Source organism: Oncorhynchus clarkii, chromosome 7 (assembly GCF_045791955.1).
Source record: "Oncorhynchus clarkii lewisi isolate Uvic-CL-2024 chromosome 7, UVic_Ocla_1.0, whole genome shotgun sequence".
Classification (NCBI taxonomy): Eukaryota; Metazoa; Chordata; class Actinopteri; order Salmoniformes; family Salmonidae; genus Oncorhynchus; species Oncorhynchus clarkii.
The window spans coordinates 45,698,159-45,720,197 of NC_092153.1; the positions used below are offsets into that span (position 1 = coordinate 45,698,159).

Here is a 22,039-nt window from a genome sequence, read left to right on the forward strand (position 1 = left end):
CTTGCTTTGAACACTAGATGACAAAGAGTTATGAGCTTAACATAACAAACAGTATGCCAGTGTAAGGGAGGACACTAGCCCGTGACCAAACTGATTTGTGACTACTATGATTTCCCAATGTAGCCAATTCAATTGCAGTAGTTCCATTACACATTTTTTTGTAATTCCATTTTCAACTTCGTAACAGAATTACAGTTTTAAAATCACTTTTCTTTATATCAGCAGTTAAAACAATACGATTGGTAGTTCGACCTTTACTTGTTACTTCTGTGAACTTTCATTATCCTCCCTCACGTGGGAGATTTCTTTTTTAAAAATTTTTATAATCTTTAAAATATTTGAGTTTTTGGTAACCGAATAACAAGGTACAAGACAATGCTTCCTAAACTTACAGAACACAACTTTTTTTAAACTAAATTAGTTGGCAGGGGACTTTACTTCAACATTTCTAATACCTTAAGAATTTTTCTAAGAGCCCCTTTCCATCTGATTGACCAAAAATCAAAGCGTCCCCTGCAGGCCCATCTGCTAGCACCGGCCTGCTAGCTGTCTGCTCACCTAGCTACTCACTGGACCCTATGATCACTCGGCTACACATGTCTCTCCCTGCCTTGTCTATTGCTGTTTTGGTTAGTAATTTGTGTCTTATTTCACTGTAGAGCCTCCAGCCCTGCTCAATATTCCTTAGCTAGCCCTTATGTGACCGCACCTGGCTCACATCCTACCATACCCTTGTCTGTACATTAGAGGTCGACGATTAATCGGAATGGCCGATTAATTAGGTCCAATTTGAAGTTCAAAACAATCAGAAATCGGTATTGTTGGGTGCCGATTTTTTTATTTTATTTATTTTTTACACCTTTATTTAATCATTATTTAACTAGGCAAGTCAGTTAAGAACACATTCTTATTTTCAATGACGGCCTAGGAACGGTGGGTTTAACTGCCTCGTTCAGGGGCAGAAAGACAGATTTTCACCTTGTCAGCTCGGGGGATCCAATCTTGCAACCTTACAGTTAACTAGTCCAACGCAATAACGACCTGCCTCTCTCTCGTTGCACTCAAGGAAACTGCCTGCTACGCAAATGCAGTAAGCCAAGATAAGTTGCTAGCTAGCATTAAACTTATCATAATCGCTAGTTAACTACACATGGTTGATGATATTACTAGATATTATCTAGCGTGTCCTGTGTTGCATATAATCTGACTGAGCATACAAGTATCTAAGTATCTGACTGAGCGGTGGTAGGCAGAAGCGTAAACATTCATTCAAACAGCACTTTCGTGCGTTTTGCCAGCAGCTCTTCGTTGTGCGTCAAGTGTTGCGCTGTTTATGACTTCAAACCTATCAACTCCCGAGATGAGGCTGGTGTGACCGAAGTGAAATGGCTGGCAAGTTAACGCGCGCTAATAGCGTTTCAAACTTCACTCGCTCTGAGCCTTGGGGAGGTTGTTTCCCTTGCTCTGCATGGGTAACGCTGCTTCGATGTGGTGGCTGTTGTCGTTGTGTTGCTGGTTCGAGCCCAGGGAGGAGCGAGGAGAGGGACGGAGGCTATACAGTTACACTGGCAATACTAAAGTGCCTATAAGAACATCCAATAGTCAAAGGTTAATGAAATACAAATGATATAGATGGAAATAGTCCTATAATAACTACAACCTAAAGCTTCTTAACCTCTTTATCCTACCCTCCCCTTTTTCGAACATTCTGTTAAAAATCGCGCAACTTTTCAGTGTCCTGCTACTCATGCCAGGAATATAGTATATGCATATGATTAGCATGTGTGGATAGAAAACACTGAAGTTTCTAAAACTGGTTAAATCACCATCATCATCATCGAAAAGCGCAAGAAAAACTGGTCACTGAAATCTGAAAAAAGTATCCATGCGCCCCTTTCATGGATTATTTAAAGGAAACCAAATTTAATATGGAGACGGATGCAATTCCTACAGCTTCCACACGATGTCGCCAAAAACGTCATTTTCATTGACAAAAATCCATTGAGACATTATCAATAGATCCGTGATACCATCCAGCCTACCTCAATCGATTTTGGAAGATTGAAAAATGGACACGTTTTCTTTTGTAGCTGCTATTGAATACAGATCACCCAGTGATCAATTTGATCGCTTATTAACGTTTACAAATACCTAAAGTTGGGTTATAAAAGTAGGTTGAAGTGTTTTGTCAAAGAATATAGGCAACTTATATAATTTTTAAACATGACGTTGCGTGTTGGAAGAGAGCTTTTTTCGTGATGCAGACAGGCTATACAAATGGATATTTTGGGCATTCATGGACGGATTTAATCGGGGAAAAAGACCAATTTGTGATGTTTATGGGACATATAGGAGTGCCAACAAAGAATATCATCAAAGGTAATGAATGTTTTATATTTTATTTCTGCGTTTTTGTGTAGCGCCGGCTACGCCAATTCTTTTGTTTACGTCGCCTTCAGGCATTTTGGGGTGTTGCGTGCTATCAGATAATAGCTTCTCATGCTTTCGCCGAAAAGCATTTTCATCTTGGCTAGATTCACAACGAGTGTAGCTTTAATTCAATACCCTACATGTATATTTTAATGAACATTTGAGTTTTAACGAGTACATTTAGCGTAGCGCATTTGCATTTCCAGGTGCCTACTTGAGACGTCTGCGTCTCAAGTAGGAGCAATAAGTTAACTGGGAATATTGAAGACTCATGTTAAAAGGAACCACCAGCTCTCATATGTTCTGAGTAAGGAACTGAAACTTTAGCTTTCTTACATAGCACATATTGCACTTTTACGTTCTTCTCCAACACTTTGTTTTTGCATTATTTAAACCAAATTGAACATGTTTCATTATCTACTTGAGGCTAAATTGATTTTATTGATGTATTATATTAAGTTAAAATAAGTGTTAATTCAGTATTGTTGTAATTGTCATTATTACAAATACATATACATACATTTATATATATACATACACACACACACACACACATTTTTTTTTAAATCGTCCGATTAATCGTTATCGGCTTTTTTGGTCCTCCAATAATCGGTATCGGCGTTGAAAAATCATAATCGGTCGACCCCTACTGTACATTATGCCTTGAATCTATTCTTCCGTGCCTAGTAACCTGCTCCTTTAACCCTGTTCCGAACGCACTAGACGACCAGTTATTTTAGCCGTACTCTTATCCTACTCCTCCTCTGGTGATGTAGAGGTTAACTCAGGCCCTGCAACCCCCAGCATCACTCCCATTCCCCAGGCACTCATTTGTTGACTTCTGTAACCATAAAAGCATTGGTTTCATGCATGTTAACATTAGCAGCCTCCTCCCTAAGTTTGTTTTATTCACTGCTTTAGAACACTCTGCCAACCCGGATGTCCTAGCCGTGTCTGAATCCTGACTTAGGAAGTCCACCAAAAATCCTGAAATTTCCACCACTAACTATAACATTTTCCAACAAGAAAGAACTGCCAAAGGGGGCAGAGTTGCGCTCTACTGCTCTGTCATACTATCCAGGTCTGTGCCCAGTCAAGCTTCTACTTAAAAAATGTTTTTTAAAGCCACCTTTCCAGAAACAAGTCTCACCGTTGCCGCTTGTTATAGACCCCCTTCAGCCCCCAGCTGTGCCCTGGACACCATATGTGAATTGTTCGCTCCCCATCTATCTTCAGAGTTCATACTATTAGGGGACCTAAACTGGGACATGCTTAACACCCTGGCCGTCCTACAATCTAAGCTAGATCCCCATAATCTCACACAAATCAAAGGAACATTCCAGGTACAACCCTAAATCCATAACCATGGGCACCCTCTTAGATAACATCCTGACCAACTTGCCCTCTAAATACACCTCTGCTGTCTTCAACCAGGATCTCAGTGATCACTGCATGAATGCGTAATGGGTCCGCGGTCAAACGACCGCCCCTCATCACTGTTACAACGCTCCCTAAAACACTTCAGCGAGCAGGCTAATCGACCTGGCCCGGGTATCCTGGAAGGATATTGACCTCATCCCGTCAGTAGAGGATGTTTGGTTGCTCTTCAAAAATGCTTTCGTCTCCATCTTAAATAAGCATGCCCCATTCAAAAAAAAAATGTAGAACTAAGAACAGAAGGGCCTTGGTTCACCCCAGACTTGACTACCCTTGACCAGCACAAAAACATCCTGTGGTGTTGAACATTATCATCAAAAAGCCCCCGCGATATGCGACTTTTCAGGAAAGTTAGGAACCAATATACTCAGTCAGTTAGGAAAGCTAAGGCTAGATTTTTCAAATAGATATTTGCTGCCTGTAGCACTAACTCCCACATTTCTTGGGACACTAAAGTCAATGAGAATAAGAGCACCTCCTCCCAGCTGCCCACTGCACTGCGGATAGGAAACACTCACCACCGATAGTCGATCATTTCAATAAGCATTTTTCCACAGCTAGCCATGCTTCCCACCTGGCTACCCCTACCAACATCTTAGCACCCCCTGCAGCAACTTGCCCAACCCCCCCCTGCAGCAACTTGCCCAAACCCCCCCTTCACCCAAATCCAGACAGCGGATGTTCTGAAAGGGCTGTAAAATCTGGATCCTACAAATCTGCTGGGCTAGACAATTTGGACCCCCTCCTAAAATTATCCAGCGAAATTGTTGCAACCCTTATTACTAGCCTATTCAACCTCTGGGGACTTCAGACGATACAAAAGAGAAAAGCTGCCGCGGTCATACCCCTCTTCAAAAAGGGGGAGACACTCTAGACCCAACCTGTTATAGACCCATCTCCATCCTGCCTTTCTAAAATCTTCAAAAGCAAAGTTAAATCAACAGATCACTGACCATTTAGAATCCCACCGTACCGTCTCCACTATGCAATCTGGTTTCCGAGCTCGTCATGGGATCCACCTCAGCCACGCTCAGGGTCCTAAGCGATATAACCGCCATCGACTGAAGTCCGTACTGTGCAGACTCAATAGCCTTGGTTTCTCAAATGACTGCCTCGCCTGGTTCACCAACTACTTCTCAGACAGAGTTCAGTGTGTCAAATTGGAGGGCCTGTTGTCCGGACCACTGGCAGTTTATGGGGGGGGGGGGGGGGGGGGGGGGCACAGGGTTCAATTCTCAGGTCGACCCTTTTCTCTGTATATATCAATGATGTTGCTCTTGCTGCTGGTGATTCTCTGATCCACCTCTACGGAGACGACACCATTCTGTAAACATGGGGCCCTTCTTTGGACACTGTGCTAACAAACCTCAAAACGAGCTTCAACACCATACAACACTCCTTCCGTGGCCTCCAACTGTTTTTAAATGGTAGTAAACCTAAGTGCATGCTCTTCAACCGATTACGGCCTGCACCCTCCCGCCAGACTAGCATCACTAATCTGGACGGTTCTGACCTAGCATGTGGACAACTACAAATACATAGGTGTCTGGTTAAACTGTAAACTCTCCTTCGACTCACATTAAGCATCTCCAATCCAAAATTAAATCTAGAATCGGCTTCCTATTTCGCAACAAAGCCTCCATCACTCACGCTGCCTAACATAGTTTTACAAGGGTATCCTACCGATCCTTGACTTCGGTGATGTAATTTATAAAATATCCTCCAACACTCTACTCAGCAAATTGGAAGCAGTTTTATCACCAAAGCCCAAATTACTACCCACCACTGCGACCTGTATGCTCTCATTGGCTGGCCCTCATTACATCTTCGTCACCAAACCCACTGGCTTCAGGCCATCCATAAGTCTTTGCTAGGTAAAGCCCTGCCTTATCTCAGCTCACTGGTCACCATAGCAACACCCACCCGTAGCACGTGCTCCAACAGGTATATTGCACGGGTCATCCCCAAAGCAAACACTTCCTTTGGCTGCCTTTCCTTCCAGTTCTCTGCTGCCAATGACTGGAATGAAATCAAACAAAATACAAAAAAAATTCACTGAAGCTGGAGTCTTAGCTCTCCCTCTAATTTTTAGCATCAGCTGTCAGAGCAGCTTACCAATCACTGTACACAGCCAATCTGTAAATAGCACACCCAACTACCTCATCCCCATATTGTTACTTACCCTATTGCACCCATCACTCCAGTATTAATGTGAAATTGTAATTATTTTTCACATCTACAGCCTATTTATTGCCTACCTCCCTACATTTGCACACAATGAACATAGATGTTTCTATTCTGTTATTGACTGTACGTTTGTTTATGTGCAACTGTTGTTTTTGTCGCACTGCTTTGCTTTATCTTGGCCAGGTCGCAGTTGTAAATGACAACTTGTTCTCAACTGGCCTACCTGGTTAAATAAAGGTGAAATAAAGACAAATAACAAAGCCACCGTCTAATTTTTAAGATGAAAAACAGTGGGGAACGATTTTTATTTTATTTTTTGGCTATGCCTTAATTTCCCCTCCAAAAATTGACATGCACCTATGACTTCACATGTTGGTGCTCATAGGTCATTTTACATGGAAATGACCATAAAAATCCACCTATCATGTTGGTTCTAAGAACTACATAGAATTACAAATCTTCTCAACTGCATCTGTGCAAAAGCCCATTCAAGTATGGCAGGATTAATTAATTAATGTTCTACAAAAAGGCAGCTGAGGAAGATTCAGCTTTCACCACCCATTTAGAATAGTGAAGTGTCAAAGGGCATTTGTTCTGGCTTGCACTTTAAAATATAACCTCTGACATGGGTTTAGTTCAAAAGGTGTCTCTACATGTTGGTGTTTCCTCAGGTATCGTAATATAAAGTATGATGGCAGAGCCTCCCAATGTTGGGGGCATCTTTTGCGCATAGGGAAAGAAAGCTTCATTTGCCAGGCTAGTAGCAATACGGGAACGGAGCACCAGCATCAGTTGAGGTGCATGAATGCAGAGCCAAGACCACCAAAATGGGTTTGCTCCTGTGTTTCATCTCATTGCTCTACATCTGTGGGGAAAATGACAGCAATGCTGGCCTGCTCTTAAAACATGGATCGACAGGTATCGGAAAGCAACCCTTGGATTGGGTGTTGCCTTAAACCCCATGAAGAAGAGTGACATCACGGTAGCAACTGAGCAGAAATGGCAAGGGTGGGAATATGTTAATATATTCAAAAAAACAGTGGTTGGCCACCAGGTTTGCACACATCTCATGAGGGATTTTGTCCCACTCCTCTTTGCAGATCTTCTCCAAGTCATTAAGGTTGAGGCTGACGTTTGGCAACTCTAACCTTCAGCTCCCTCCACAGATTTTCTATGGGATTAAGGTCTGGAAACTGGCTAGGCCACTCCAGGACCGTAATGTGCTTCTTCTTGAGCCACTCCTTTGTTGCCTTGGCCGTGTGTTTTGGGTCATTGTCATGCTGGAATACCCATCCACGACCCATTTTCAATGCCCTGGCTGAGGGAAGGAGGTTCTCACCCAAGATTTGACGGTACATGGCCCCGTCCATCGTCCCTTTTATGCAGTCAAGTTGTCCGGTCCCTTTAGCAGGAAAACAACCCCAAAGCATAATGTTTCCACCTCCATGTTTGACGGTGGGGGATGGTGTTCTTGGGGTCATTCCCCCTCCTCCGAACACAGCGAGTTGAGTTGATGTCAAATAGCTCCATTTGGTCTCATCTGACCACAACACTTTCACCCACTCTTCCTCTGAATCATTCAGATGTTCTTTGGCAAACTTCAGACAGGCATGTATATATGCTTTCTTGAGCAGAGGGACCTTGCGGGCGCTACAGGATTTCAGTCCTTCACGGCATAGTGCGTTACCAATTGTTTTCTTGGTGACTATGGTCCCAGCTGCCTTGAGATCATTGACAAGATCCTCCTGTGTAGTTCTGGGCTGATTCCTCACCATTCTCATGATCATTGCAACTCCACGAGGTGAGATCTCGCATGGAGCCCCAGGCCGAGGGAGATTGACAGTTATTTTGTGTTCCTTCCATTTGCGAATAATCGCAACAACTGCGGTCACCTTCTCACCAAGCTGCTTGGCGATGGTCTTGTAGCCCAGTCCAGCCTTGTGTAGGTCTACAATCTTGTCCCTGACATCCTTGGAGAGCTCTTTGGTCTTGGCCATGGTGGAGAGTTTGGAATCTGATTGATTGCTTCTGTGGACAGGTGTCTTTTATACAGGTAACAAACTGAGATTAGGAGCACCCCTTTAAGAGTGTGCTCCTAATCTCAGCTCGTTACCTGTATGAACGACACCTGGGAGCCCGAAATCTTTCTGATTGAGAGGGGGTCAAATACTTACTTCCCTTATTAAAATGCAAATCAATTTATAACATTTTTGACATGCGTTTTTCTGAATTTTTTGTTGTTGTTATTCTGTCTCACTGTTCAAATAAACCTACCATTAAAATTATAGACTGATCATTTGTCAGTGGGCAAATGTACAAAATCAGCAGGGGATCAAATACTTTTTACCCCTCACTGTACGTAGTTGGACAAATGTAAAAGTTACAATAAAACGTGGTCAGGATTTGATGTTGACAGTGTTGTTAATCTGCAGTATGCTTGCTGATCGACCCCGGAATAGCAGGGGCCTTCTCACTTCAGGGTGGAATTCTGTGTCACTCAAAACTTAACTCTACTTCTAGCTGTGGAGGGGTGTGGGGGCAGACGTGGGGCAGGCAAGGTGGCAGTGTAGCAGTTGAGAAGTTCATCCATAACTTACTCTCTGCCCACATGACAAAAAGCATCTGGTAACATTTCTTTCCCCCTTTACCCTTTTCTTCCCGAACTTTAGAAAGAGGGGGCCCTAAACAAAACACAAATAGTCTTGCTAACAATTTACAATGGTAACAAAACCAGGGCAGGGAGCTACCCTCCCATTCGGTTGTTCAGGTGAACCAGTTTTACAAGCAAGGGAGAGAAAGTAGAGACTGGTGGAAGAGCGCTGTGCAACCCCCTTCCCCCTCCTTTACAACAGAACTGTTACAAAGCCTTGCTGGTTATAAATTTGAATTTGGTGCAATGATTGCTTCAGGCTGCACGTTTAGCCTTCATAAGTGTGGATGGCTCACATATGGCAGAATTACCCCTGCATTTGGGTATTACCTCAGAGTTGAACAAGAGGTGAATGGGGGAATGATTTAATACGAAGTGATAGTAGTAGAGCCAGACTGCACGAAGTGATAGAGACTAGGGCTTGGTGGCTTCCATTGAAGGAAATTCTGCCGTTTAAGTTGCTCTGCAGTTCCTACACATCCAGTATTTAACTCACTGTCAGAAATTTAGTCCTAAATATTTAAACCAGCTAACCTGTTTGTATTTGTTAAGATGTGGGGCTTTGGTTCCCCTCAGGTGTGTGTTGACATGCAGTGATACAGTCTACTGTCACCACATGAATGACTGACCTTGAGCTTGTTGTGCAGGACTGTATCGTCACGGAAATGTAGCGTCATACAACTGGATGCTACTTTAGCGCTCTCGCCAAAGAAGAACCAGAACTAAAATGTTACACCTTGAGTTAACTGTAGATTAAAAAAAATAAAAAATGTTTTAAAAAAGTTGACTTAGACTGAACAAAAATATAAAACGCAACATGTAAAGTGTTGGTCCCATGTTTCATGAGGTGAAATAAAATAAGCTGAGGGAGTGTGTAATTGGCATGCTGACTGCAGGAATGTCCACCAGAGCTGTTGCCAGACAATTTAATGTTCATTTCTCTACCATTTGTTGCCTCCAACATTGTTTTAGAGATTTTGACAGTACGTCCAATCAGCCTCACAACCGCAGGGTACGAGTAATCACGCCAGCCCAGGACCTCCACATTCAGCTTCTTCACCTTCAGGATCATCTGAGACCAGCCACCCGGAGAAACTGAGGAGTATATGTCTGTTATGAAGCCCTTTTGCAGGGGAAATCAAATTCTGATTGGGGAGCCAGGCCCATTCAGTGGGAGGGCCTTGCTAGCAAGTGGGTGGGCCGATGCCCTCCCAGGCCCACCCATGGCTGCGCCCCTTCCAATTCATGCGAAATCCATTGAATAGGGCCTAATGAATTTATTTCCCTTATATGAACTGTAACTCAGTAAAATTGTTGCAAAATGTATTTTTGTTCAATATACTATGACTGAGATGTGGTTGTCGTATTTAGCTACCTTATGATGAAAGCACTTTACTGCAAGTCACTCTGGATAAGGGCGTCTACTAAATTACTAATATTTAAATGTTTCAAGTACAGTGAAATGCCTTCCTTGCAATCTCCAAACCCAACAATGCAGTAATCAACATCAATATAGCACTAACAATAAACACAAGGCAGAACAAAAACACATGAGAAATAAAAATGAGAACACAGAAAAGCAAGAAGCTATATACAGGGTCAGTTCCAGTACCATATTTACAATGTGCAGGGATACTGGAGTGATAGAGGTAGATACAGTACGTATAGGGATAAGGTGACTAGGCATCAGGATGTACGATAAAAAGAGTAGCAAAAGTGTAGATGATGATTGTGTGTGTGGAGTCAGTATGTGTGTGTGTGCACGCGTAGAGTCCTGAGAGTGTGAAGAGGGCATGTAAACGTTTAAATAAAATACAAGCGTCAACTAAGATCGTCGGTGCAGCCAATTTGTTAGCAATTTTGCAAAGTTATGGCTTTGGGATAGACGCTGTTCAGGAGCCTGTTTGTGTCATTCTTGATGCGGAGAGAACAGTCTATGGCTTGGGTGGTTGGAGTCTAATGATTTTCTGGGCCTGATATAGAGGTCCTGGATGGCAGGGAGCTCAGCCCAAGTGATGTACTGAGCTGTCTGCACCACAATCTGTTCGCCCATGCAATCCAGGGCGGTGCTGTTGCCATACCAAGCAATGACGCAGCCAGTTAAGACGCTCTCAAATGATGCAGCTGTAGAACTTTGAGGATTTGTGTAAACTCTGTGTAACCCAAGTGTGACTGACACCCAACAAGAAAATTACACTTAACTTCACAAGAGAAAAAGCTTACCTATTCCAAGTTAATAAGGATCACCTACAGGGATAATTCAGGATTTTGACAATGAAACCCTTTATCTACTTCCCCAGAGTTAGATTAATTTGTCTCTGCATGCAGTTTGGGGGAGGGGCTTGCCTGTTTTGCATTAATACGTGTCACATATCAGTTTGCAAACAATGTAAAAATATATATAATTTAGTTAATAAAGCCGCAAACACTTTTTTGCTTTCTTGAGTAAGGCAGCTCCAAAAATGCAGGTGTTTCAGCCTAGCTCAGTGCTTTCTGTCATGGGGCAAAACAGCAGAAAATAGAGCGTTGCGCCGTGATTGGGTCAGTGTTCTGTCACTCATGGGGACACTACGTCATCGCCAAGTCTAAGGGTAGAGCTAGAAAATTCTAGCCCCGTCAGTGCTGCCATAGAGTTACATTAGAAGTGCCCACCCAAGAAGGCTCAAGGTCAGTGGCCACAGATAAAATGACGTCAAATCAAGTTATATGTACAGCAGCTTTGGTTGGACTGATCATGTCAACATCATACTTGCAAAATCTTAGCTAGCAGTCGACATCATGAATCAAGTCGACAATCTACTGGCAAATCCTTTTTATTCCTTGTTATTTGAAAATAAGTAATGAAGAGAAACTATAGCTAAAACGTATCGGTGCTCATCGGCCATAAACATGACACAAGTTGGAAATTTCTAATTTAACAATGAGTCGTTTGCAAATCAATCACAAGCCTGCCATTCAGTGGAGTGGCTGTGTGGTCCCAAATCTGGGATTAAGGGGCTCTTTTCCAAGTTTAAAATGCTAAATAGGGATGGACGATACCAATGCTGGCATTTTTAAGCTAATATCGTCTGATTCCGATATGTTCACCGATGTATTGTCCATGTCCATCTTAACGTCCGATGTGCAAAACCGATGTCAAAGCTGATGTGCATACGTATATAACGAAGGTACATGGCATAATATTTTGCTCTATACGTGCAACACAGCATTCCTAAACTAGCCCACAATATCTGCTGTATGGATCGAGCTGTCAACAAGTCAAGCAGTCATTTGAAAGAATAACAAAATGTCAGCGAGAGAACTCTAGGGCGAAATCCATTAAAGCCAAATATTGAATTCATTGCCCTTGAAAATCAACTGTTCTCTGTCGTGGGTGATGTTGGAATTCGCCAACTGGTCGAGCACCGTTTAACACTACCAAGTGCGCTATTTTTCCGATGTTGCCCTACCGGAGTTACACAGTAATAGCGTCACTGCTATTAGCATCCCGACATACATAGTATGGAACGTCGTTTGCGTGTCAAAAAAGATACAGTAGCACTGTCAAAGCAGTACAACAGAAAAAGTCAGCAAACACCGGCCATGAACGATGTTTACAATACTGTGTTGGTAATAAAGCATAATTTGTTCGACCGCAACTTCTGGGGTACCTAGCTAGCACCAATACTTTTATTTTGAAGGCAAACCACAAAGTCCACTTGTGTGGCTAATCCTTATTGTGGCTAGCTTCAAAGATATCTCAGACCACCATTAATCAAATAAGAACAGTCTTATAAATTTGGGATATTTTAGATGGTACCTACCTATATAGTTAGCTAACTATAGCTACTGAAACAGATTGTCATATTGCTATGTTTTTGGGGAAGAACATTGTTTGCATCCATGAGCTAGCTAGCTTTTTTTATTGCCAGCACTGTAGGTGCGCGAGACACCTTTACCAGCATCATAGCATACGTATCGATGAATCGCCGTGACATATGAAATACGAGTGTAATAACTACATACAAAAATGTTTGACGTGCAGTCATATTCAGGTCCTGATTGGTCAAATAGTGTTATTTGACACGACAAATATTATATTTTTTGACATGCAAAGACCTCAAAAAATCCTGGTTGAGAATGAAACGACTGAAAAACAAAACAGCACAGCAAGTAAATGAGAGAAATAGGTTTGATGATGTTTTACTGGTAATGGGGACATACGTAAATGACAACAAAATAACTTTTTGGTCAGTGTGGTGTGTGTGTGGAACCTTAATTTAACTAGGCAAGTCTGTTAAGAACAACTTCTTATTTATAATGACGGCCTACCCCAGCCAAACCCGGACGACGCTGGGTCAATTGTGCGCCGCCCTATGGGACTCCCAATCACAGCCAGATGTGATACAGTCTGGGACCGTAGTGACACCTCTTGCACTGAGATGCACTGAGATGCAGTGGCTTAGACCGCTGCATCCATGTGTGTGTGTTAACTATACTAGAATGCTTAAAAGGCCGCTCAAGTTTTAAATATCCTATTTGGGTTTTTTTGGCAAGGGAAATATTGGATATCGTTATCGGCCAAAAATATATCGGTGCATCACTAACGATAAACATTCAACATTGGCCATGCTGTCAATGAAGCATGATTTGTGCCGCGCTCAAAACAAACGATAACTCGGAACTGTGAAAAATTGACTTCAGTGAGTGCAAGACAACTGGGAAGTCAGTAATAAACGAGCTCCGACTGCAAAAATACTTGTTTGAACAGTCATCCAATTCCAGCCACTTTCTGGAGCTATGACCTGAAGATCAATGATGTCATCATGATTCAACCTCATTTCTCTCACCCTAATAATTTGGTCTGTTTACCCCTCTTAATTTCACCTACTGTTCTGACTTGGTGGCTCACATGTAGCCTATAACCCGTTTTAGAGAAATGTAACCATTGAATATTGTAGGCGCTTTTATTGTCTGCTTATATGCCCCCTTTATTTATCCTACGGTTCTGACTTGGTGTACAGGGAGAACACTAAGAGCGGCCCATGTTCTATATTCTGTTGCGGTGCATTTCAAAAGTGCTAAACAAATAGTCAATATAACTACGTCCGTCCTAGCTTGCTCATTAATGTCTAAATCTAAATTACGGATTGCCTCTTATCCGCTTGTCGTCCCCTTATGCCATAGTTCAGTTGTCATTAGAAACCACATTTGTTTAAGCAAGTCAGCCATATCAGCTATGTTTTTTTTTTTAAGGCAGTAAATGAGGCAGAATTAACTGTTTTGCTGAAAGTGTATCGGTGGTAAAATGTTGGGACTACTGTTGGGACAGCTTTATGTAGGCCGTTTGTGCGTACCATTTGTCACCGTTATAGTGCAATTCATGTATCGATTAGTTTTGTGTAGTGGCTTTGCTGGCATGCATCCCACTTGTTTTTGTTTGTTACCCAACCAAGATTTACATGCTTAAAGTCTATGGTAACTGCTATTGTGCTAGTAGATACCATATACTTCCAGGTATTGTGGTAACGCTAGTTAGTTTCGTGAGCCAATGCTACCTTCAACTTCCTTCATACTGGATGCAGAGACAAAAATGTTATCCATGAGTTAATTTGATTGGGGAAATATTGCCCAAATCCCAATGTAGCCTTTCCATTTAAGCTCCTCACTACCGCTCTTCTTTTACCCAAAAAAAAAAAAAAGAAAAAGTACAGGCCAAAGAATCAAAATTCCAATTAGGAAAACAATCAGGCTTTCCTTTCAGCTCGCTGTGTCATCAAGAGCCCTTCCGCAGCCACTACTCCGCTCTCCCCACTATTCATCTTGTTAATGCCACACACACACACACACACACACACACACAAAATACCTTTGATCTAACATCCTCTCTCAGTAACACACACCCCTTACGACACACTAAAAGAATGCCATCTATTCAGACATCAATGGAGCAAAAATGCAGCGTGACAAAGACAGAGTGGAGGTAGTTATCAAAAAGGTCCTCGCCACCACACAAAAGGTGATGAGGCATTCGCTTATTTTCCCGCTCATTCTTATTGATGGAAGTAAAAGTCCACGCTTTCAGAGGTGGCAAGGATGAGGGAAATTTTCTTATACTAACAATTAAATAAGGCCAAGAATGCTCTATCAAATCCTGAAGTCTAACTGCTGACAAACACCAACTCAAAAACACACCAACAGTATCCAATCAATATGCCATGGAAATCATTGGATTGGTTCATCTGCTACAAAGCTCTGACACCACATAGAGAGATGTTCCAGCTCCCATGAGACGAAGCCCGTTAATGAGAACACAGTAGCAAAACGGACAAAGAGCAAAAGCAATGCATCCAAGTCACTTCAGCCCATCTGTAGTCAAAGAATCTCCCAGAAGATTGATTCATTGTTAATGCAGCCTGACACCCTGTGTGTGACAGAAAGGGAGAGAGAAAAAGGGGGAGACAGGGGCTCCATTTGTTAAGAATATGAGTAGCAGCAGCAGTTCATTGGGTAATTTCCCACAGTGGCCACTGTTCCCCTCCTACAAACATACTAACACATATAGGCCTACACTGCTAGAGAAGATGTAAGTGTGCATTACATTTAATTAGGCCTATTTATTTAATCATTAATAAATAATCTCAAAATTAAGAGACCATGAAGACCACCCGGTAAATAGGCTAGCTCAGTGGCCTTATCCATACTCCATGCCAACAAGCCAAAAAAAAACAAACACACATTCACCTGATACCATGCGAGGAGAAAGGATGTGTTATAACTCGGGCCTCAAGCTTTTCTTGGTCAGGTCACATTGTTAGGAAAAACTCCTGGCCCTAATTAGAAAACTGACAGATAGACATGGCTTATAACACAACCCCCATCTTCTAAACCAATACCTAAAGCATGCATGTGATTCAATAGTTATTCTAGGGCAGATTTCATTTAATTTGCCCGCCCCCCCCCCCCCCCCCCAAAAAAAAATGTCTGAAGCCAGACACAGAGCATTGAGTCTTGCAAGACGAGATGGGTAGGTCCTCCTCCTGTATGTGTGTGTATAGGTGCTTGTGATTCACGTGTTCTGCCAGCAAGCAAAGACTGACTGCACACACCTAGACCTGAACCTTACAAATCCAAGCGACATGACTCATGCTCCATTGTCTGTCGAGTTACATGAGCAAGCTCTCGGAAGAATGCTCCCTTACCTCCTCCGAAAGTGAATGTTCAGCATACACAGATATCAGTAGTTGTTAACCTTTTTTTTAAACCAAAACTCAATGAGGAGTTTGCACTGCAGAGTACACGTTCTCGCTAACACACACATACACACGAATTGATACTAACACCATGTCCCATCAAATGTCTACACTACAGTAAATTAAAATGTAGCCTGTGAACTTGAGACATATAAGTAGCCTATTCTGTACCGATGTGTGACATGTAGCATAGACTAGAGGGTTTCACGGGTGGCCTGACGTCCGTATCCAACCCTCCCCTTTCCGTTGTACATAGTAGTGCTGGGTCATTAACCGTTACAATCACAGAGATACTTAACCTGCTAGACTACACAAATGGAAGAGTTCACTCACAGTCGAAATTAAATAGAATTGGTTCTGAACGTAGCCCATCAATTGCCCCTCGGATAAACTTTGTAACAAAAGAGTAGGTGGTATGAAAGCAGTCCGAAACCTCCACGAGGAATGCACATTAAAAACGACAAATTTGGTCTCGCATCAGCAGGTAGAAAGAACACTTCACAGCCTAAAATTCCGTAAATAAACGAACACGATCGGAACTAACGTTACAAGGTAGGTTGGTTGGTTGCACTGAGGTATACTAAGACGGGTGAAACCTCTACCTATTCCAAGTAACTCGGCACATCAGATCAACAGGAACATTTGCCACATGTTTAAACCCCAAATCAGTGTTACCAACAAAACACTTTAAAAACTTGAAAAGAAAACACCGACTATTAGCAGAAAAACTCACCCGCTTCAATGCATTCATTGAGTACACCACACCAGTTTCTTTTTTGCCACTATTAACTCTCCGCCATCTTCACCACTGTGCTTGTTTAAATGGGAAACACTCCCAAAGCGCAAGAAGCCAGGGGCGTATTCATTATGCCAATTATGTTGCAAAACGTTTCTTAAACGAAAGCAAACGGAACGAAACGGGGAGGGACCTACCTGAATTTGTCCAATAGAAACTCTCGTTTTGTTTTACAACGAACACTAGTGTTTCTATTGGCCAGGTTTAGGTAGGTACCTTCCCATTGGCTGCACTTGTCCAATAGAAACGCTATTTTTCGTTGCAAAACGGAACATTTAGCAATTGTTTGGAGTACTGACTTATACAACCCAGCTTGCAACAGAGCGACAGGGATTCTGGGTAGGGTAGTTGTCTTCCTCCTCTATTAGCGAAAAGATGTATGGGCTTTTCTAAATATGGACTACACGTACACGAATTAAATAACCTACCTATGAGACAGGCAGCAGCAATGCATTTATTTATAGCTCACCAAAGTAGCTCATGGAGATATGCATGATAACGGTGCACGTGGCCGTTGTGACATGCTATTTTCCATTAGGCCAAGTCAAACTATTTTCTTTTATAGACACATCATTCTATGAGGTCTCACAAATTGATATTGACAGGTCTAATGTTTCGGTCTGCTATTGTAACAAGGCTAGAATTAACCCCCCAAATTTCATATAGGTCTACATATTTTCTTTGATTGTATGATTGTTGGCTAATTTTTCAACATGGTCCGTTGTAACCATTGCGGGTTTCCAAGTATGACTATTTCAATTATAAGGGGGATATAAAACATGCATGTTATCTACTGACACACAAACCGGCCAATATCCATATGCCACATTGGGATTGGAGAGCAGCGGTGGTCAGGGTACAATTTGCAATTATGTAGCAAACACTATGAAGTCAAATCGCCCTATAGGAGAATGAAGTGATTCGGGAGGCCCAACTGCCCTCTGGAGAAGAGCCACAGAAGATAGTGACGAATTTGTCTCTATGGTGATCTCTCAGCACACCCGTGTAGAATTTCAACTGTTCGGAGGGAGTCAGGGCTAAAGATGGAGGGAGGGAAGGGGGGAAGGAGAAGGGGTAGAAAGAGGGAATGGTTGGAGGATAGCACCAGTGAGAAACAGTCTAACCACCCAGAGGTGCATCATCACGAGACTTCCGGGAATGCTTGCAAACAGACCAAACCGATCAAGTGAAACATTTTTAGTTAGTGGTTAATTTGATATATTCAAATGACTTAAGTAGTTGAACATGTTATTACTCCAACCTTATGAAAGTGACAAACTGACACATTTTCATTTGTCAAAAATAACTATATCGAAGGAGTGCCTTCGATTTGATGGCCTGCACATGCGAAGTTCAGCGCGAGACAACTGTTAAACCCGATGACTTGTTTCTATGCATGAGCTTAGCTAGCCAACGTCACCATGACATCGCCTAAAAGCAATGTTCCCTGAAAAATGTTTCATCACTGAACAAATTTCAGGTCTGCTGAGCACAAACTTGAATGTTATGAAAATTTTGTGCAACTTCCAGTGTGTTTCCTGTCGACACTGAGGCTGTACCTGCTTTAAGTGGTCAAGTAGGCTACTGTGGCTATTTGATCATAATGTAGGCCTACCAGAGTGGCCTACCATCAAAAACAATGGAGAAAATGCATCCCATAACATTTTAACATGGAAATAGCTGTTCTATCATTCAGCCTGCAGTAGCAGCCAATGTGTGGTGTTCAATGTACGCCAACATTCCATGAGACTTTTGAAACAAACATGCAGGGCTTGACATTAACCTGTTTATCCACTTGTTCTTCAGACAAGGAGGTGACTGAAAATGTTGTTGTGTGATGCAAGAAACCACTTTACAAAATAAAATGCATAATTTTTCCATACCATTATTACAGAGAATCAGACAAACTACGCTACCCTCTGCCTATTGGCTACACAATTTATTCAAGCCTGTCTCAAAATACACAGACCCTTTAAGACAAAAAAAATAAATAACTCTTTGCCTGACTCACTTTTCAAAAATGTCTAAAAATGCACACATTTTGTGCTCTTGTGGGAAGCAATCACTCCCCTATTGCTGTCTACAAATGATCTATAACTGGGCTAATAACTCACTAACTAGCGAAAGATATGAACAAAATGTACAAATGTCGCTACATGTAGCTCTCGCTTTGATCTTAAAATAAGTACATGTACTCACGACCGCTCATGCTTTAAAAACAGTCCAGTTCAAAGTGAATGCATATAGGCCTACTGCAGCTCTGATTGTTTATGGCACACCGGTCTGTGTAGACTGTAGAGTATGGGCCTGAGTCTTGCCTGTCAATGCAATATAATCCTACTCAGATTATTCTTGCCTAAAACAAAATCCCTTACATACAGTGCCTTGCGAAAGTATTCGGCCCCCTTGAACTTTGAGACCTTTTGCCACATTTCAGGCTTCAAACATAAAGATATAAAACTGTATTTTTTTGTGAAGAATCAACAACAAGTGGGACACAATCATGAAGTGGAACGACATTGGATATTTCAAACTTTTTTAACAAATCAAAAACTGAAAAATTGGGCGTGCAAAATTATTCAGCCCCCTTAAGTTAATACTTTGTAGCGCCACCTTTTGCTGCGATTACAGCTGTAAGTCGCTTGGGGTATGTCTCTATCAGTTTTGCACATCGAGAGACTGAAATGTTTTCCCATTCCTCCTTGCAAAACAGCTCGAGCTCAGTGAGGTTGGATGGAGAGCATTTGTGAACAGCAGTTTTCAGTTCTTTCCACAGATTCTCGATTGGATTCAGGTCTGGACTTTGACTTGGCCATTCTAACACCTGGATATGTTTATTTTTGAACCATTCCATTGTAGATTTTGCTTTATGTTTTGGATCATTGTCTTGTTGGAAGACAAATCTCCGTCCCAGTCTCAGGTCTTTTGCAGACTCCATCAGATTTTCTTCCAGAATGGTCCTGTATTTGGCTCCATCCATCTTCCCATCAATTTTAACCATCTTCCCTGTCCCTGCTGAAGAAAAGCAGGCCCAAACCATGATGCTGCCACCACCATGTTTGACAGTGGGGATGGTGTGTTCAGCTGTGTTGCTTTTACGCCAAACATAACGTTTTGCATTGTTGCCAAAAAGTTCAATTTTGGTTTCATCTGACCAGAGCACCTTCTTCCACATGTTTGGTGTGTCTCCCAGGTGGCTTGTGGCAAACTTTAAACGACACTTTTTATGGATATCTTTAAGAAATGGCTTTCTTCTTGCCACTCTTCCATAAAGGCCAGATTTGTGCAATATACGACTGATTGTTGTCCTATGGACAGAGTCTCCCACCTCAGCTGTAGATCTCTGCAGTTCATCCAGAGTGATCATGGGCCTCTTGGCTGCATCTCTGATCAGTCTTCTCCTTGTTTGAGCTGAAAGTTTAGAGGGACGGCCAGGTCTTGGTAGATTTGCAGTGGTCTGATACTCCTTCCATTTCAATATTATCGCTTGCACAGTGCTCCTTGGGATGTTTAAAGCTTGGGAAATCTTTTTGTATCCAAATCCGGCTTTAAACTTCTTCACAACAGTATCTCGGACCTGCCTGGTGTGTTCCTTGTTCTTCATGATGCTCTCTGCGCTTTTAACGGACCTCTGAGACTATCACAGTGCAGGTGCATTTATACGGAGACTTGATTACACACAGGTGGATTGTATTTATCATCATTAGTCATTTAGGTCAACATTGGATCATTCAGAGATCCTCACTGAACTTCTGGAGAGAGTTTGCTGCACTGAAAGTAAAGGGGCTGAATAATTTTGCACGCCCAATTTTTCAGTTTTTGATATGTTAAAAAAGTTTGAAATATCCAATAAATGTCGTTCCACTTCATGATTGTGTCCCACTTGTTGTTGATTCTTCACAAAAAAATACAGTTTTATATCTCTATGTTTGAAGCCTGAAATGTGGCAAAAGGGGGCCGAATACTTTCGCAAGGCACTGTAGTTAGCTTCGCATACTAAAAGTCTTGCATAGTTTGTTTTGTTGTGGTATAATGCATTGAAAGGGGCTAAAATTGCATTGACTCGATCACTATTCCCACATTAAAGGGAAACGTTGATAGTGTTAACGGGGAAAACTCTAGAACGTTGAGTAAAGTTCTATCTCTTGCTTATTAGCGCACAGCATTCCCGTGGAGCTGCGTGCCTGCACACATGCTCAGTTTAGAGGGAACATTATAAGTTTGATCTGGGATTTCTATTGGAGAAGCAGTTTTAGCCTATCTTCATACTGTACTGTCTTTGGCGTAACACTTGGTAATTAGCTCCTTGCTTGCTGTTTCCTGTCTGGGCATATTTGACCTTAATCAGTCTACAAATGAAAGGGGAAACGTTGATAGAAATAATATATAATGGACAAAATAGCCCACCTGATACACAGTGTGTCTCTTAAAAGTTTTACTTACGTGCAAGGCCTCTTTGATGTCACCTTCAAAGGGGTGTTGTTGAAAAAAATCTGTGAAGTTCATTGCCTCAGCTGAGTCCCAAGTTTCAAGCTCAAAGAGATGTATGCAGTCCAGCCAATTGTATGCAGATTTTAACGTCAAACATAGCAATTTCATTTAGGTTATTGACCCATATGAACTCAAAACACAAAAGGAAGTATTATTTGTGACACTAGACAGACATTTAGTCTTGACAGAGAAAGTTTGATATGGACTCTTTCCCATAATATTATGCTACAATAGTTCACTTGCATTTGATAAACAGCATTCAACTGAGATGATATGTTTATAACAGATATCACCACAGCCAGAAAGCCAACACAGCAATCATTAATTATCTGTTTTCCTGGTTGTTTGCTTGTGTTTTAAAGAGTGAGCCTCAATTACATTCCACAGAGACCTAAAAAGGGGCCCATGGCCCTCTGTTTGTGCCCCCTCCCCCATAACACACAGCAAACTGACCTCCCCCTCTGTCAGTGAGTGTGAGACGCTACATCCCAACCCCCTTCCCACTCTGCCTCTCTAGTATGAAAAGACAGGAGATAACAGTTTGAAAGGACAGGAGATAGCCCCCTAATAATTAATGCATTTGCAGATTGCTTTACCTGCAAACAACCAATCGGATGCCTCTCAGCTCATCCCCCCTTCCCCCTCCCCCACTTTGTTTCAATTGCACTCAGATTCAAGGCTTTAGGATCATGATGAAGACAAACAGAGAGAGTCCATTGCAGTACATGGGCACAATTTATGAATTATATTTTACAAAGAAATGTGAAATTTATAGATAAAGCACAAATGAAAAGGGCAGAGAATGTTCAATATTGA

General features: G+C 42.0%; 1 protein-coding gene across 3 annotated transcripts in view; it reads right to left on the minus strand.

Annotated features, from left to right (window-relative positions):
- LOC139413380 (nuclear receptor coactivator 3-like) overlaps positions 1–16,778 on the minus strand; it is a 45,851-nt gene extending 29,073 nt beyond the window's left edge. For 2 of the 3 annotated variants that reach the window (XM_071160687.1, XM_071160685.1), the window contains exon 1: positions 16,670–16,761. The gene's annotated coding sequence lies outside the window, so the exon portion shown is untranslated. Of the gene's footprint in view, positions 1–16,669 lie in introns of all 3 variants that reach the window. The other variant, XM_071160686.1, reaches the window with a different exon arrangement.
- Positions 16,779–22,039: the final 5,261 nt, after the last annotated feature.